This window comes from Echinops telfairi, unplaced genomic scaffold, assembly GCF_000313985.2.
Source record: "Echinops telfairi isolate 266 unplaced genomic scaffold, ASM31398v2 ScPeMD7_7420;HRSCAF=8458, whole genome shotgun sequence".
In the NCBI taxonomy this organism is placed as follows: domain Eukaryota; kingdom Metazoa; phylum Chordata; class Mammalia; order Afrosoricida; family Tenrecidae; genus Echinops; species Echinops telfairi.
The window spans coordinates 28687598-28705971 of NW_022111320.1; the positions used below are offsets into that span (position 1 = coordinate 28687598).

The 18374-nt window shown below is 38.5% G+C and overlaps 1 protein-coding gene across 6 annotated transcripts in view; it reads right to left on the reverse strand.

The window, feature by feature from the left end:
- RBMS3 (RNA binding motif single stranded interacting protein 3) overlaps positions 1 to 18374 on the reverse strand; it is an 889171-nt gene that overhangs the window by 230044 nt on the left and 640753 nt on the right. The window lies entirely within an intron of this gene.

Genomic DNA, 18374 nt, shown 5'->3' on the forward strand with positions numbered 1-18374 from the left:
TCTCGTACATTGGCCTGCTCCTCTAGCAGGCCTGCTACGTTGCCAGGTAGGATATCCTTTTTCTGAGATTGGTCCCCCCTGAGAACATGCTCAACTATGTGAAATGAAGAGCAGCCATCCTAGCAAAACACGTATTCTGGCTGTATTTCCTCCAAGACAGATTTGTTGATTCTACTAGAAGGCCGTGCTACTTCCCATATGCTCAACCAATACCAAAATGCGAATGCATCATTCTTCACACTTCCTTATTCATTGTTCAGCTTGCACATGCACATGAAGCGGCTGAAAATACCATGGCGTGGGCCAGGTGAACCATGGTCCGCCAAGTGACAGCTTAGGATATTCTTTGCCACCAATCTCATCAATGATCAGAAAATATGTCTCAAATGTAATAATGCAGTCCATGACACCACAATTGGTAGCTAATCATGGTGATATTAATGAAGGCCTAATGAGGTTGTATAGTATGCCCAATGCTACATAGAAAATCGGTAATGGCTGGTCAAATCCAATCCCTATCTTCTCCATGCACACTCTCCAGCGTATTGCTTTCCCTTTCAAGTCTGGGTTTTTCAGCCCCATAGCCAATAATTTATGGCATAAATTGTCATTGGATACATTGAAAAATGTAGACACATCAAATAGAAGAGTGGAATGTTGGAGAGAAACTCAATCTAAAGCCAAAATTAATCGAAGTGTCTCCGAATCTGACATTGCTCGAAGAAACATTACTGTGACTCTCAATTTATTCGACCCAGAAAGTGCAGCATAATATGTTTTAATACTCTTTCTGTGGGTCTGCAATGCAAGTTTGATTTGTTTTTCCCAGAAGCAATTTACTTTTAAATTCCAAAGCCTCAGACGTCATTGAAGAATGTTTTGGACTACTTAATCACGGAAACAGGGATTAAAGTGGGAAACCGGCAGAAAGATTCCATTTAAAATTAGGTATGCCCTGATTTGAAGGGGGGGAGGAATAAAATTTCAAATGTGTGGATTTACAAATTTAGATGCAGGAAGACCCAAATGGCATCGAGTGGCTTGAAAAATGCAGTGTGAAAAAAAAAAAGGGAAATAAATGAAGTGTGTCTGAGCCAGCGTGAGAAGCAGAGCAGCAGTTATCAGCTGGATGGAAAGCACACAGGAAGCCGTAAACTCAGTGCTCTCCGGGGATCGTCTATGTGTGGTGTGCAAAAGGACAATGTGTGTTTGAGGATGCATTAATGACCCAATGAATGAGCATACAATGGGAGAATTGCTAATACCCTGTTATCAGATTTGGATTTTTGAGTGGCAATCAAGAATGGTACACTTTCTACCCAAATCTGATGTGCCCACCAGCAGAAAGAAAGGTTTAGAGCTATGGCAAGCATTTGGTGATTGTGACTAGCTCTAGACATCATTCGGTCCACTGCTGGGATATTAAAATGAACAAAGTGGGTTACTTAGTTGCTAGCCTACATTTAGCTTTATTTTTTTTAAGTTGGAAAGTGTTCTTACTATTCGCTGTTCTCTTGAAAGTGTTCTGTTCTATTTCTTAGGATCAGAATATAGGTTGCCACTGTGCCATTTGTGCTCGACAATATAAAAGGTAATTATATCTTCTATCAACGTTTAAAAAATTAAACCAAAACAAACACACACAAAGAGGAGAGAAAAAATCCCTGGGATGTGTGGAGGTCCTACAGCCCTCATACCCTGCTGGTGGGATTGCAAAGGAGGACACCCATGTGGAAAGCAGTGTGGCAGTTCCTTAAAAACTTAGAAGTAGAAATCCAGAAATCCCATGGCTAGACATATCTCCCTGAGAATGTGAGTTGCAGCATGGATATATGCACACCTTTGCGCATCCGACACTGTTCAACATAGCAAATGGATGGAAACAATCGAATTGCCCAACAACTAAGGAATGGATACACCAACTAGAGTACACGGACGCAAAGGGATACTATACAGGATCAAAAAATACAATGAATTTACAAAAACACTTCACAAGATGGACCTGAAGGACATTATTCTGAGTAAAACAATTCAATCACAGAAGGGCAAATATTGCATGAGACCACTATTATAAAAAGTCTCATAACAAAAAATCTTACCATAGTGAATGATGGGGGGAGTGCAGAGTGGAGACCCAAAGCCCAGTTGTAGGCCACTGGAGATCCCTCTGCAGAGGGGTCTCAGGGAGGAGACAAGCCAGTCAGGGTGCGATGTAGCACCGATGAAAAATACAACTTTCCTCTAACTCCTAAAAGCTTCCTCCCCCCTCCATCCACTATCATGATCCAAATTCTACCTTGCAAGTCTTACCTTGCAAGAGGATGTACACTGGTACAGATAGGAACTGGAAACACAGGGAATCCAGGGCGGATGATCCCTTCAGGACCAGTGGTGTGAGTGGCGATACTGGGAGCGTAGAGGGAGAGTGGGTTGGAAAGGGGGAACCGATTACAAGGATCTACATGTGACCCCCTCCCTGGGGGACGGACAACAGAAAAGTGGGTGAAGGGAGATGTTGGACAGGGCAAGATATGACAAAATAATAATTTATAAATTATCGAGGGCTCATGAGGGAGGGGGAGCAGAGAGGGAGGGGAAAAATGAGGACCTGATACCAGGGGCTTCAGTGGAGAGCAAATGTTTTGAGAATGATGAGGGCAATGAATGTACAAATGTGCCTTACACAATTGATGTATGTATGGATTGTGATAAGAGTTGTATGAGTCCCTAATAAAATGATTACAAAAAAACCCATCCCCCAAAAAAGTCAAGCAAAGATTTTCACACCAAATGAAACTTATTTGATGGTTACTAGAGATGAGAGAAGAAGAGAAGGTAAATCACTAACTAGAGGGGGGGCAATATTAACAGAGGTGGCAGGGAAGGTACTATCTAATAGGGGGGGGGCAGTGAGAAATGAAGAAGACACAGGAAGACTGTGAGAAATACAGGAGCTGAAGGAATCAGAGGTAAACACTAATGTATTCAAAGTCCTGCATTAACAATAAGTTAAGAGTGGATGTGCAGACAGACACCCAGGAGAAGGAGAAGGTGATGACATCCATACTTCAATACAGATTTCACGGAGGATGTTTCTATAGACTAGGGGCCTTCAAAAACGTTGTGGAAGAATTACATTATATTTCAAGTCTATTTTTATTTTCATGAACTTCTTGAAACCCCCTCACATGCATTTACCTATTCAATGAATATAGTCTCGAATATGACCGAGCCTACAGAGGGCAGGCCTATGCAGTGTTTTCTTCTGCTGTATTCTGGTCACTATGAGTGAAAACCAATCGACAGCACCTTACAGGAGCAACAGTGAACGGCATTATAAAGCTTTTTTGGCATAACCGAACACCGAGGGGAAGGAATTGCTGCCTGGACATCCTGAGGTTCTCGATGTCAGTTACAGGAGGCATCAAGGGCGATTGGCCTAATAAGAGAGGTATTCAAAAACTTCATAGAAAATGTGTATTAAGAAAAAACAATGCAACGACTTCAACCATTTTTGAACCAAATAAACTTGTGCTGTTAACACGTTATAATATATTTCAACAGGATCTAGTTTGAAGGACTAAGAAGGACAATCAGTTTGAAAACAGTCCCTTTGACTTATTCCTCTTCTCAAATGAGGGCAATTTTGTGAGCGTTTCCATGGGAAATTGTTAGACATACATCCTATTATTCTAATTTGGCTTCTTCAGGATTTTTAATCTAATCTTCAAAAAAGTAGTTAAAGGATAACCATTTTTCTTTAGTTAACAATGCTAAAAAGACTGTAATGATATGGTTAAATTCTCAGGACCCCCAGATCAAAAGGGATAGACTAAATGTCTGGTATCAGCACTTATAAAACTGTCTTGGCCTTGATAGAACTTATGTTGAGAAATAAATAAATATGTGTGTAGGTATATATAATTTATATATATTATATATAATTATGAATGAAAATGAAAGCTGCTCAAACTTTCTTCTCAAACTCAAACCCATTGTATATATTAAATATATATTACAATATATATCCCATTACAATGTATATATTACAATGTATATATACAATTACAGTGTATATATTCATTTGTCTTTAACTCAAATTTTCCATGTACTTTCTGACCTCTCCTCATAGACTGCACAAAGCCAATGCTCTAAATCCTGTTTCACTGAGTACTGACCGGAGGCCTAAAAGCTGTGAGCAGCCATTTGAGATGTAACTATTGGTCTCTCCCCAGAGCAAAGGTGAAAGATGAAATCCAAGAACATGGAAACAATCCAATTGATTAAAGGATCACATAAATCTCAGCTCTGTGGAATAATTTTCAGCCAAACAATAGAAACATTTTTACGATGAACAATTACACTACAAGTACATATTTCTAGAATCAATCAACTATTTGATATTTTTAGAAAGGCAGCATTTGCCCCAGGACAAAATCCAGAAAGCAGGAAGTTAGAAAGGAAAGAACTGCGATGGGAAACACACACTAGAAGTGATATAAGAAATGTTACATTATGGAAATTGAAGTCAGTGACATGCAGCAGAATGTGTATACATTGTTGAATGGAAAACTGATTTGCTCTGTAAATCTTCATACACTCCACAATAAGAAGCTTAAACGTAAATAAATAAAAAGATCAATGGGTTTTTAAAAATTACATTTAAAATACCAGATGAAACAATGTATTTAAGAAGTCATGATTTCTCTCACAGATGGTTTGCCTCTCATGAGATTAGTAAAACATCAACTAGTTGGCAGCATAAAAAGTTCCTAGATTTACATGTCTTCTAACCGAGGGTATTTTATCTTTGCTCCTCATGTTTAGGGAGCAAGATGAGCACAGGCTCGGGGATGAATCCACAGTCACCAGTAAGGCTCACGGCAGCAAACCAATGAGTCCATGGTTAGCATGGAATATGGCAGGTGGCTGATAGCTCCCAGGGCTGGCAGGCCATATGGTGGGCTTTGATTCACGTTTAAGCAACTAGAGATTAATGTGACAGATGCAAGAACCACACTAGCAATAAGAAAAGAAGGAATCCCTCTCTGGCTGCTTAAATGATGAGACCACACCTCCACAGAAGCCTCAGCTGGGGAGTGACCTGAGAAAGGAGGCTGCTCTCTTTTATAATCCACGGACCACGACCTGCTTTCCTGCTTACAGCAGGGATCATCATGGAATTCTTTGCCTTCTGTTAGATCATATCATGGGGTGGGAGTGAGGGCAGGATGTGTGCCTCAACTACCAAACAACAAGAATCAAAGCCTAACTATCAAATTGTCCTTTTCCAGGGACCGGGTTCTCCTATAATGCACCCACAGTACATGACGATATCTCTGACTGACCTTGTCTCTAAAGAGCCTCTGGCTGTACTTCTTCCAAGACAGATGTGTTTGTTCTTCTGGCAGTCCCTGGTATATTCAATTGCCATTGCCAAACCATAATCTTAATGCATCAGTACTTTGGTATTCTTAATTCTTTTCCCACCTTTTCTCACCGATGAAGCAAATGACAATAGCTTGGATTGAGTCAGGCACACTTTAGTCATTTAATGTTTTTGTCTGCTTGATTTGTTGACTGTATTTCCAAGTAAAATAAAATCCTTGACAATGCCTATTTTTTTTTCCACTTGTGGTAATGCAGCTTCTTGACCTAGCTGTGTGGATTTTTGTTTTCTTTATGTATACTGAAGAGGTATTCACACTGAAGACTGTACTCTTTGAACTTCATTCGAAGAGCTTCAAGTCAGGTAACCAAAAGCGGCCATCCAGCTCAGAAGCAACAAAGCCCACATGCAAGAAGCACACCAGCCTATGCGATCACAAGGTATCAGGTATAGAAGGGATCATGTATCAAGCATCAAAGAACAAAAATACATACCATTGTGAATGTGGGGGAGTACAGATTGGGGACCCAAAGCCTATCTGTAGGCAACTGGACATCCCCTTACAGAAGGGTCACGGGGAGGAGACAAGCTAGTCAGGGTGCAGTGTAGCAATGATGAAGTATACAACTTTCCTCTAGTTCTTAAATGTTTCCTCCCCCCACCCACTATCATGATCCAAATTCTACCTTACAAATTCAGCTAGACCAGAGGATGTACACTGGTAAATATAGGAACTGGAAACACAGGGAATCCAGGACAGATGAATCGTTCAGGACCAGTGGTGAGAGTGATACTGGGAGGGTTGAGGGAAGGTGGGGTAGAAAGGGTAACTGATGACAAGGATCTACATATAACCTCCTTCCTTGGGGGTGGACAACAGAAAAGTGGGTGAAGGGAGGCAGCGGACAGTGTAAGATATAACAAAATAATAATAATTTATAAATTGTCAAGGGTTCGTGAGGGAGGTGGGAGTGGGGAGGGAGGGGAAAAGATGAGGCGGTGATACCAAAGGTTCAAGTCAAAAGCAAATGTTTTGAGATTGATGATGGCAACAAACGTACAAATGTGCTTGACTCACTGGAGGTGTGTATGGATTGTGATAAGAGCTGGATGAGCCCCCAATATTGTTAGACAAACAAAAAAAAACAGAAGAAGGGCTTCAAGTCATCTTTGCCCTCTGCAAGCAAGGTTGTGTCCTTTGATCGTTAGTCCATTTTCCTCTAATGCTAATGCTATATTATTTTTCACATAGGTTAGCTTCTTGCATTATTTGCTCAGCATACATTAAATAAGTATAATCAAAGGGCATAACTCTGACATACATCCTTCCCAATTTTTAAACCATACTTTGCTATTTGAATATCACATTCAATTTTTACAGAAGTAGGTGAGCATGTTTTTCTTACTTGTGCATCTAGAGGAAGCCAGTCTATACCAATGATAGAACAATCTATTCCAATCTCTATTCTATACAATGATCACCCCAGAAGAGGACTTAGAACCTATTACTGGCTGACTTCCCAGAAGAGAACTCATTGAAGAAGATGTACTTTCACTATTGAGTTAAAACATGGAGGAGGATGCATATCTGACTCCCTCTGGTGTTCCTATTGCTGTGAGGCAGAGGTCAGACATGCCCCTACCCTGCATCTTTCTTTTCCTTAATCAGATACCAACCATTCCTCCCACAGCACTCTCTTTCTATGCTTAGTTTGGTAATTCATTGCAACAGCCACACAGGACTCAGAGGGAGCACTCACAATTACAGCAGTTATTGTTATTACAAGGGAGGATCAGTAAAGAGTAAGGATACACATTGGTACACAGCAGTGCCTCTTGAAGACAGCAATGAAGTCTGTCTCTCTGGTTTTCAACCTGCAGCCTTGTGGTCTCTTGGCTTTTGACTCTAGAGACCAGGTAGCCAGCCTGCTGCTCTGTCTCATAGTCTCATCATCTCAGCATTGCTCTTCTGTTCTGTCTCAGGATCTCCTGGCCTTGGATTCTGGTCGTAGCCTGGCTCCTACGCTTTGTTCCATGGTCCCCCAGGCTGCAGCCTCTGGTGCCACTGGGATTGGCCTATGCTGTTTTGGACAGAGGTCTTGAACATGCTCTACTTGCAATGGCCCTGCTCTTTCTCTTCCTGATGAGATGGCTCACTCTTATAACCAGGGGAGTGGCAATTAAAACTGACCAATCCCCTCTACTAGTGTTAAATGTGCCCTATTTGCCCGACCAAACGACGTGGTCGAAGGTATAGAGACAAGGATACAAGAACCGTATTAAGAAATGTCATTCCACCACAACTCTGAACTCTTATGCATTTGGGATTTTGCAGCACCATATGCAGCACTATTTAGTTTAAAATGCAACACATTCCACTTACTGTATGGTGGTAGTTCATGTGAATTATAGGTAATGACCCTTGAACAATCTTGCATCCCAAAGTCTAAGCGGTGATAGAAAATGTATGAGGAAGAAAGAAAAATTTGTGTTCTCAGTTTACAAATATTTACAATCTGAAAAAAAAAGCAATCCTTTTCAATTAGTTGCTTTGAACTTAAAGAAGATAGGACTATTATAGCTGAAAAAATTAAATGGTGCGTAATTGAATCACCAGTTATGCACCATTTAATCACCCAAATATTTAATTCATCAATTTTCTACTACAGCACAGTCTTAAGCCTTTTCATTAGAAAGCATTCAGATTTTCACTTTTACAAATAAAAGTTGTTATTTAAAATTGTTTTTAATTGGATAACATGCCAATTAAATAAACAAAGCACAATTTATAAATTTACCATTTCATTCACTAAACATTTAAATAAGAGTAGTGGAGATAAAGCAGATGCCTTTAACCCTTTGATTCTGTCAAGATTCATTAGAAAAGTTAGACTGATCCTGTTGCACCTATAATTTTCTTATAGGAGACAATGTCTTGTGGCTTCTAACTTAATACAGAGTATGACATGTATTCTGAGAAGCAAGTCAGTACCCTTAGGGAATTTTTAGCACAGACACACAGGGAAAAGGTGATCTATGATCACTGTATCATCGCTGACAACACAGAAATCAGGAAGCATCATTAGAAGAGTGGACATACTTTGCTATGTAGTACATTAAATGAATAAAATAAATCCATATGTGACAATTAGAATAAATTGCAAAGTTGTGCTGTTCACTTTAAACGAATTTAAACAAAAGTTATGCTGTTCAAGAAGTTAAATAATACACTAATTAATTCAAAGGAGCTTCAGAAATTTGATAATTTTGTAATCCTATTTTTCCACACACCTTTAGAAATTCTATTTTATACATCAGTAGTTGTCACACTATGGTTCATCAGCAACAAGTTGTCACAACAGGTCCATTCTTACACCTGTTGTGGTAGTTACATAATCTGGTATCAATTTGGGACTTGAGAGGACTAAGAGTGAAGAGATGGAGTCTATAGCCAGTGAGCCACTGTGCAGGCATGGCCTTCTCCTCTATTTTCCTCCTTGGAGGCAGATGACACTTCTCTCTCTCGCTGCTGACTCCATGAGAGATGCTTTCCTGACAAGACACATGGTGCAGGAGAAGCCATGTAGAGACCCCTGCCAGTGCTGAGATGATTACAACGGCACTGGATCCACAAGACTTCCAACCTACTGGCCTATGATTCTCCTGCATTCGGCATCATTGCATGTGTTTTGTGAGTCTCAAGAGGACTTTATAGATTGGTATCAGACATATGGGTTAATATTGGACTTATGGACTTGATCTGGACTGGGCTGGGACATTTTTTTCAATACTCAATTGCTCTTGTATATAAAGTTCTTTCTTATACATATATGAGTGGCTATGTATAAGTTAGTACCCAGACTAACTTACCCATTGCAGTAAATAAAATTTTTCAGGAACACAGCTATCTCTACCCATTTACAGGTTGTCTATGAGGGTAAGTGAAAAAAGTATTGCTGCTAGGATTTCCGTTCATATATGTATGGGTTTATTCCAAACAAAATCTGTTTCAACATGTCTCTGTGAGTTTGAATGACTGCAGACAAAGTTTCTCTCTAATACCAAACCAACCAACCAAACAAAAATCAACCACAACCAAGCCAACTGCCACTGAGTCAATTCCCACTCACAATGACCTACCTGATAGGATGGAGTAGAACTGCCCATTCAGGTTTCAAAGAGATAGAGGTTGCGTCAATTACCCAAAATAGGTTTTTATGTACAAATGCTAACCATAGTAGTAGCATACTAGACTATTCACCAACATCTGTGCTTCTTTTTTCTTGGCCACACAACCAGATTACATTTACCAGGTCTTCTGTACTAAGTAGGCATGTATGTGTGTGGAGGGAGGGAGGTCAAATGAAATATGTGCGGAAGTGATGAGCCTGATATCTAGGCTTTGCTAACATGACAATTCTCTGTGTTTCATCTCATCCTTTGTCCATACACTAAAAAGAACACGAATCAGTTGAGGGCCCAGAGGCTATAGAAGTGGTGGACTCGTGGAATGGTTGAGCCTGATTATCTGCATGCATTATAACCCACGTTCCTCCCACTTCCAGCAATAGCTATGTAGCAAGAGTAATAGTAACTACACAATCTCATTTCATCTCATAAAACCTTACCTCTAATTTTGATACGATTACAACTAGGAAAATACTGCAGCTTAGAAGGATGACATAAATTGTCCCTGACTTCCAACCTAGGGTCAGTCTAAAGCCCGTATTCTTTTATCATTTTTTATTTTTAATCATTTTATTGGGAGCTCTTACAGATATCATAACATTCCACAGTTCAATCTCATCAAGCATCATTGTACAATTGCTACCACAATCAGTATCAATACATTTTCCTTTGTCTAGAACTCCTTGATACCAGCTCCTCTTTATCCCCTCCCTGACACCCCCACCAGGAACCCTTGTTTTTCCCCCTATAATAGTTATATTTTGTTTTTTCTTTGCCATGTCTTATACAATTCAATATATCTATTCACAATTCTGTTGTTTGAACCCATTGAGAATGGTTATACAGTCATCAATGCTATCAGCTCCCTATTCCACCCTTCCCCCATCTTTCCCCATATCCTCAGGGAACCATTACTCCTGTTACTATTTCTGAAGGGTTACCTATCTTAGCTTTAACGTACGGAGCAATCTTAAATATACAAATGAATATACACAAATATAACGTGATTAATGAGGTAAAACAAACAAAAACCACAATAGTAAGGGGAAGAATTATTAAAGAACTAGAGGATAGTTAGGTGGCTCATCAGTGCTATACTGCACCCTGGATTTTTCATACCTTCTGTGTGGTCCTTCTGAAAGGGATTGTCTAATTTTTGTACAGGTGGGTTTTGGGTCTCCACTACATCCACATCCCTTCACATTGATTTGGTTGCTTGTTTTTGAACTTCTGATACCTCTTCCCAATGACATCTCATAATTACACAGGTCAAGCCCTTACTCTTAAATATCATTGTCTCATTTAGAATATGTAGATAAGAAATGAAATTAGAAATACAATTGTAGTTTTGTTTAAAGTTGTGCAATAGATAACTATGAATTATCATTGCTGTAGAATAGTTTAACGGAGCAATACATAAGGGGTTGGGTGTACATGGGAAATGGAGCTGAGATAGTTTATTGTGCTAGCCTGGCTGATAAATACAAGTGGGATTAACTGAAAGGCAGAGAGATAAATGGCTTGGTGAGCCTTGCCTTTCTTGTCTCTCACTCTGTGATCATCAGACCAGTGTGCAGCTGCCTTGCATGTTCTGTACCTCAATTTAAAGGCTACACTACCTGTGGGACGCCTAGCCTGTGGACTGTGTCGCTGTGAGTTGAGGTCCCTTTAAGACTTCTCTGGAGCTGGGGACTGGCAGTTGGTGACCTGCCTTGTGATTGGCTGCTGTGCTGACATAGCTTAGCTCGCTCTACAAATAGAGGAAGATCTGGCATCAGACAGAGACTTGAAGGACTGCTAGTCTCTCAACTTTCTCTCAGGGACGTGAGTTGTACTGAGCCATTTGTAGTGCTTTCTTATTCAACTGTTTATTTCTTGTATTGTATATTTATCTGTATATGATTTAATAGTTCATTTCTCATTATATATCTAATTATCTTTATAAATAAATATATCAAATTATCAACAATTTGGTTTTATCTCTCTAGAGAACCCTAACACAGGAGTGTAGATGGGGAAGCCTCACTCAGGGAAATTTAGGAACGTGAGTATTGTCTTATATGCTCACCCCTGCATACAAAGTAATGCAAAACAAAAATTAAGTCTACTCTACACACATACTGCAGATGGATGAGACACTAGAACGGGGACGAGGGGGACAGGGTTGCACGGAGGTTCCATTGATTGTGCCTGGGCAATCCTCTGCCGTTAAAGAGTCCTTTTTATACTACTGTTCAGGGTATCTTCACTAGCATTTATTCTTAGTAAGAGATGGAACTGATGCTTTTACATCTTAAAAAGAAAAGAATCTCTTGAAGCATGTGGAATCCAACAGTGATGAAAAAATATCATGAACTTTTAGGATTATTATTACTACCTGATGTAGCTAAGATTAATACTATGTGATGTAGCTCTGAAATCCAACCAATGCCAGGAGATGATTTTATTCTGGCTCATTCTTGAGCCATCAAAGCTAAAGAGTTCTTCTAGGAGGAGTTTCTAGTTATCATATAGTCCAGAAATAATCATCTCTGTGCTTCTTGTGTAAAATAAATCATCTCTCTGATTCTAATTAAAATTTTCCTACAAATTCAGAGGTTGAATCAGCATGACCTAACTACATGTTAAATGTGCTTCCTTACAACGTTGCAATCCCAATTTTGGGAGTTTTTCTGGCCAACATAGAAAACAAAATAAAGATATTTATTGAAGTGTTTCCTAGTTTTGAGGATCACTCTAAACTTGAACTGTGATAACAAATATAAAAAGCCAGCTCTCAGTAATTGAGTATCTGAATACTTATTTATCTTATTTTCATTATAGTAAAAGAATCAAGAGATGGATAAGGACATAGAGAGGTGGCTCTGGCATAACCATGTAATAAAATAGAAGACTATGAAAACACCCTAAAAAGTCTATATTTACAGTGTGTGTATCATTTCAGCATGGAACAATATAAGCACAATATAAGCACAAAAGGCAAGTTGCCAAAAATAGCTATGGTTCTGTACGTGCTTATAATTGGCATGGAAAAATGTTAATACAGTATATGCCTACCTTATATTCTATATAATTCTATTTTAATTTTACAGTGATAACTTTACAAATGAAAAGAAAAAAATTAAATTCTCCCATTGTTTGCCTTTTTTATCTCCTCCCCATTCTAATTTCATATACCTAAGACTTTTTTTTTAAAAGCCCATGCAATTTAGGTTTTCAAAAAAGAAAAGAACACAATATTCCTAGGTTCAGATGCTATAATTGCTGCTGACTTTAGTGAAATAACATTATTCATCTGTCAGTTTGTAATACTGCAAAGGTTTGTGTTTTGCTGGAAATGCTAATGCTACCATTAGTTCAAGTACCTGTAGGATTACTTATTGTGACAGAGTTCAATGGAGTTTTCAGATGAAGACAGGCTAGTAAGAAATACAAACAATTAGCCACTGACTACATGTGGATCATCACAGAACATGGTCTCACTTCCATGTTTTGGGCACTTCATCGGTAGGAACTATTATGTTTGACAAAATAGAGTCACTCTTGGCAAGATAGATTGGCACAATAGCTGCCTTGATGGATTCAAACATGCAAATCAATGATTGCAGAAGTGACATAGGACTGAGCACCATTTGATTTTACTTCCCATAAAGTTGCCATGACTTAGAGTTGACTCAATATTAGTTACCCAGAACATAGTCAAACTGCTCCACAAGCTAACTTTATAAGACAATATTCATGATCATAGACGGATTTGGAAGTATGTACATATATCAACAAGTAAATCTAGGGAAGAATTCTCTAATTCGCTAGGGAAGAATTTGTTTTATTATTCAGGTACACTTTTTGTCTCATATACACATACACACAAATATACCCATACACATGCATATAACACTTTATGGAAATAAAATAAAACCCCAAAGCAATCAGAACTATGGTTCAGTATATCATGAGTCTATTATTTGATAGGAAAACAATGTTCCTAAGATTGGAAGAGAAATATTCATCTTTAATTTAAATTCTTACTATTATCCTAAACATTTAAAGATGAGTACATATGCATACACATATATAATGCACTCTGTGTTCAATATACTATGTTTCTGTGTACATTCAAAATTTTAGATAGATGGAGACTTGTCAACAACTTCAAGCAACTCTAAGATAGTTTGGAGAGTTCCAATGCCCACTTACATAGAAATGAGCTGCAATTACATATAGGCATGCAAAGCTACCTTGACAACACAATTGAGAGTCCAGAATAAGTTTAATTTTAAAGTTAGAAATAAAAAATAATAATAATTAGAGATACAGAGAAGGTTAAAGCTAAAGAGACCATGTACTGTAATTAGACACTCCTTGTTATGTCTCTTATTCCTAGTCAGCCAAATCACCTTTTCAAGATTAGTATATTTATAAGGAAGCTGTGTTAATTATAATCAGGATGAAAAGAATTACTTCTATTAATTAAGGGTTCTCTGTGATCTTTATATCTCTAATCAAAGTGGGTTGTTTGACACTGATCTAAAAAGTGAACACTATTCTCCCAGATAAGATGTTTACCTCTGTTTTATTGACTAGTAAAGGTATTTGACTGTGTGGATCAGAACAACTTATGGCTACCAGGGAGAAGAATGATAAATTTAGAACCCTCACTGATGCGCACGCAGACTGTGCATGAGTGCCAAGAGGCACTCAGCTGAATAGAACAAGGGCATCCTACGTGTTTTAAAATACAATTTGTGAAAAAGGTGTGCATTGGGGTTGTATTATTATTAATTTTGTATGCTGAGCAAATCATGTTAGACACTGGACTATATAAAGTAGAGCAGAGCATCAAGGTCAAAGGAAGTTTCATTAACAACTTGCAATATGCAGATGAGACAACCTTGCTGAAAGCCAAGAGCACTTGAAGCACTTACTGACGAGCATCAAGAAGGCATCCTTACAACCGGACCAACAAACAACATCATGGCAAGTGGAGACAATATCGAAGTTTTAAGGGTTTCCTTTTCCTGGGATCCAGAGTCTACAGCCCGTGGCAGCAACATTCACGAAGTCAAAGGACATATATTGCATCGGGCAAATTGCCGCAAAAGGTCGCTCTTAAAATGTTTTAAAAAAAAGTGATAGCGAGGAAAGATGCTACTTTGAAGATTAAGATATGTCTGACCCAAGTCATGGTACTTTCAATCACATGTGAAAGATGGACAACAGATAAGGAAGACTAAAGAGGTGATGCCTTTGAAGTATGGTATTGGCGAAGACTATTGGATCTATCAAGTAGAACAAACAAATCCGTATTAGAAGAAATGCAGGCAGCGTAACCAGGAAGCGCATGTGGTGAGGCTTCTTCTCACATCCACTGAACGTATTCTCAGGAGGAACCAATTCCTGGAGGAGAATGCCTTGCTTGGTCAAGCAGAAGCCACTGAAAAGAGGAAGTGTCCCCAAGATGAAGTGACACAGTGGTTGCAGGACCAGCTGTGCGCTGTTGTCCATTGGAATGCCGAGTCAGCATTCGGCAACCTAACATGGCCTAACAACAGCAAATACCTGATGGAAAAACAAAACATTTCAGTCTTTTCCATCATTATAACAAATTACCTTGGGGAATCAATGTTTTCTTGCATTGTTTTATTTAAAACGAGACAGAATTCGGGAGAGCTTCTTAAAGTATCTTTTAAAATAGGGTGTTCGCTTCATTAACTATCACCATTTTATTGTCAATGATTATTAACATCTGAGAGTGTGAGTTAGTCTCAGGGTTGATTCGACATTAAGTTATGTAACGTACTCTTTGGGTACAGCTTGATTATAGGCTCAGTATTATGCTTTCCTGCATAATGGATCAGAAAATCTGCCCCATATATTGTGTACAATTCCTCCCTGCAAGGTGGGGGGAATGAATGTGCTACCCCATCACCTCTGCAATGCATTCTCATTTTACCACCCTCTGTTTCAAATTGCAGAACCCTTTGGCATTTTTCTTTCCATTTGTCACTTGGCTGTAGAGGTGAGAGATTTCCTGGAGCACTCTCCCTTGCATGGTTGACAATATCAATTCTACATTCGATACATTAGCGAGCAAAAAAAAGAGAGAGAGAAGAAGCCAAATTGGCTATAAATAATTAAATCTGTAAAAGGTCAGTGAGCCCATAGCAGGAAGGAAAAACGTTGAAGTTATGGGTTTTGATGCTCAGCTACAGAGGTATTAAAATATGAATATTATCTGTGGACATAACTAACCAAAGGAATTAGCTACAAAAAATGGTCCCAGTAAGCATGAGATCCTGACACTTAGTGATAACCAAGTGGTGACCTGCTAATTGTGCTTTAACTACAAAAAGAGAGGCTAAAGTGTCAAAGATTATGGTCCCCATAGTCTGTAGGAGATCTGGTATTGGAGCAATTATCTGTCCATTAAACTATGTATAATCAATTATGGTGTATGATTGAGCTTTGATCCACATTTTATCGACATGGATATGGAAAAACAGCTTTTGGTTTTGCATATACAGAGCCAATTTCCCTTAGCAAGAGTAAGAACTGAAATGTGGGATTGATGAGATGGTGGAAAGAGGGAAAGGTTCAAACTTGGAAACGAGATCTTTTCCCCAGTACTAATATAGATACATGAAAATATTACACCCACAAACACACACATTTTACATAATATCTCATTTCTCTCACGGGTTGGAGCTCTATCTATTAATCTGTAACCTACTGTTTCATGAAATGATAGGATGTGAATTATCTTTTCACGTCATCACATGTCTTCATTCAGTTATTTTTAAATCCTGCTTAGTATTCTGCTGCACGAGTAAACTATGAGTTTGGAAAAATATTTTTCTTATTGAGTGGTGATATGAAATTTTGATATTCGTGATGATGCTACAATGCACATCTTTGTTCAAACATTTGTATGCATAGTCTACAGTTTCTGTGGGACAGCACTATATATACAATTTCAGGGTTAGTAGATTATAAATACTTTACATTTTAATAGACACTGCAAAATCACCTTCCAGCAAAATTTTATGTCTTGGCAAAGATCATAAAAATATTCTTTTTTCATTTCAATTTATTTATTAATGTAATACAAATCAGAGGATCTCTGCCTCATTTTGAAGGGGATTTTGAAAAGCTTAGAAGCTAGATTTATGCAGAGTAGAAAAGACAGTGGCTTAGTTAGTGAGGCAGTGGGATTTTTGTCATGTTGCGATATGAAAAAGCAATCTTGATGCTGACAGTTTTATGTTCTTACTTCTTTATTACAGGTGCTTGTAGATTTTTTTTCTCCCCTTCAAAACCTCAATAACCCTGTCCTGTTATACAACTAAGACCTGATGTTTGTTTCTCTACTTCTAAAGCTTTTATTTCCTTGTTGTTAAATTATCCATTTATAAATTAAAACAGCTACCCACCCCCACCATGGCTCAGTTTTCAGAGTAATAATACACATAATCAAAGTGTTTAGACTTTGATATTTGAAAATGAATGCTGATGTTCTGGGCTCAAACATTTATGAAATTGTGGTGAAGTCCACCCAAATGGTATATATATGCTATATATATCATCATCATCATTATCTCTTGATTATTTCAATTGCATTAAAGAGAGACTACATGTTTTTTTTAAGTAACTATAAATTGTTAGTTCATTAAAAGCAGCTTACAATTAAAGTATATGTCCTTGATCAACATCTGGGTGGAGCCCAATGTAGAATAATCAGTATGTGCTAAAAAAATTGAAATCATAGTTTACCAGAATAAAGTGGGAGACACTTCACTCTGGCCCAAGCCTCTGACATCAGCATGTAATGATTATTAATGAGTCATAATATTCTGGGCTGGATTGAACATACAGACACAGTGGAATATCTAAAGCAATCACGATCCTTCTTGTCCTCCTTCCACCATCAAAGTTTACATTTTAGATTTGAATTTCACATTAAGTCTTTAAGTGTGGAAAATATCCTAGAAGGTTTAGAAAGCATTCTGGTTTGCTGTATTAGCCGTCAAAACTTTTGTCAGCTAGTATGGCCAATAGGGAGTACAAAATAATACTAAATTTACAACACAATTCACTTACAAATATGCTCTATTCTACCCACATTTTATGTTTGTGACTTTTGGAATAACCGTGGCATGAAGACCTGGATCTGTGCTGTCTTTTGTTGACTTAAATTGCCAGGGGAGAACAGGTATATCATCATTTGGCCATTGGAAATACTTTTATGGTTACATGGAGATATCAAAACGACAGAAAATAAATCAGTAGCTTTTGGAGTTATTTTGGAAAAGGGTCTCTGGTCTTTTAAGCTTCTCTCTGCTATTTTTTGTTTGGATTCTTTTTGGGGTTCTGGCTCTAGGTATGGGTTGCTCGCTCTGATGAAAAGAGCCTAAATTGTGGGAATTCAAGGTGCAGAGGCTTGACAGTGCGAGCCTAAGATTCCGTTGTCGCACTATGGAGGTCCAGAAGTCTCCAGAGAGCTCCCTCGGTCTAGATCTGAGGGATGGGAGGAAAGCGGTTACTGAACAGAGAGCTCTGGAGAGATGAGGACAGAGAGTCAAAGGTGCACCTCTGACTTGAACATTTAAACCTGTATCGGTGCATCTCCCCTAAGATACACACTGGACCCGATCTGGCTTCCAAAATTGTCTGTATTTTTGGTTTATGTGGTTTTGCATGATTTTTTGTTTGTTCATATTAGGGTGTATCTCAGATGTGGCATATCATCGGAGGTCACCCTCTTGAATTTGTGTTACATGTGTTTCCATTTTTTGATACA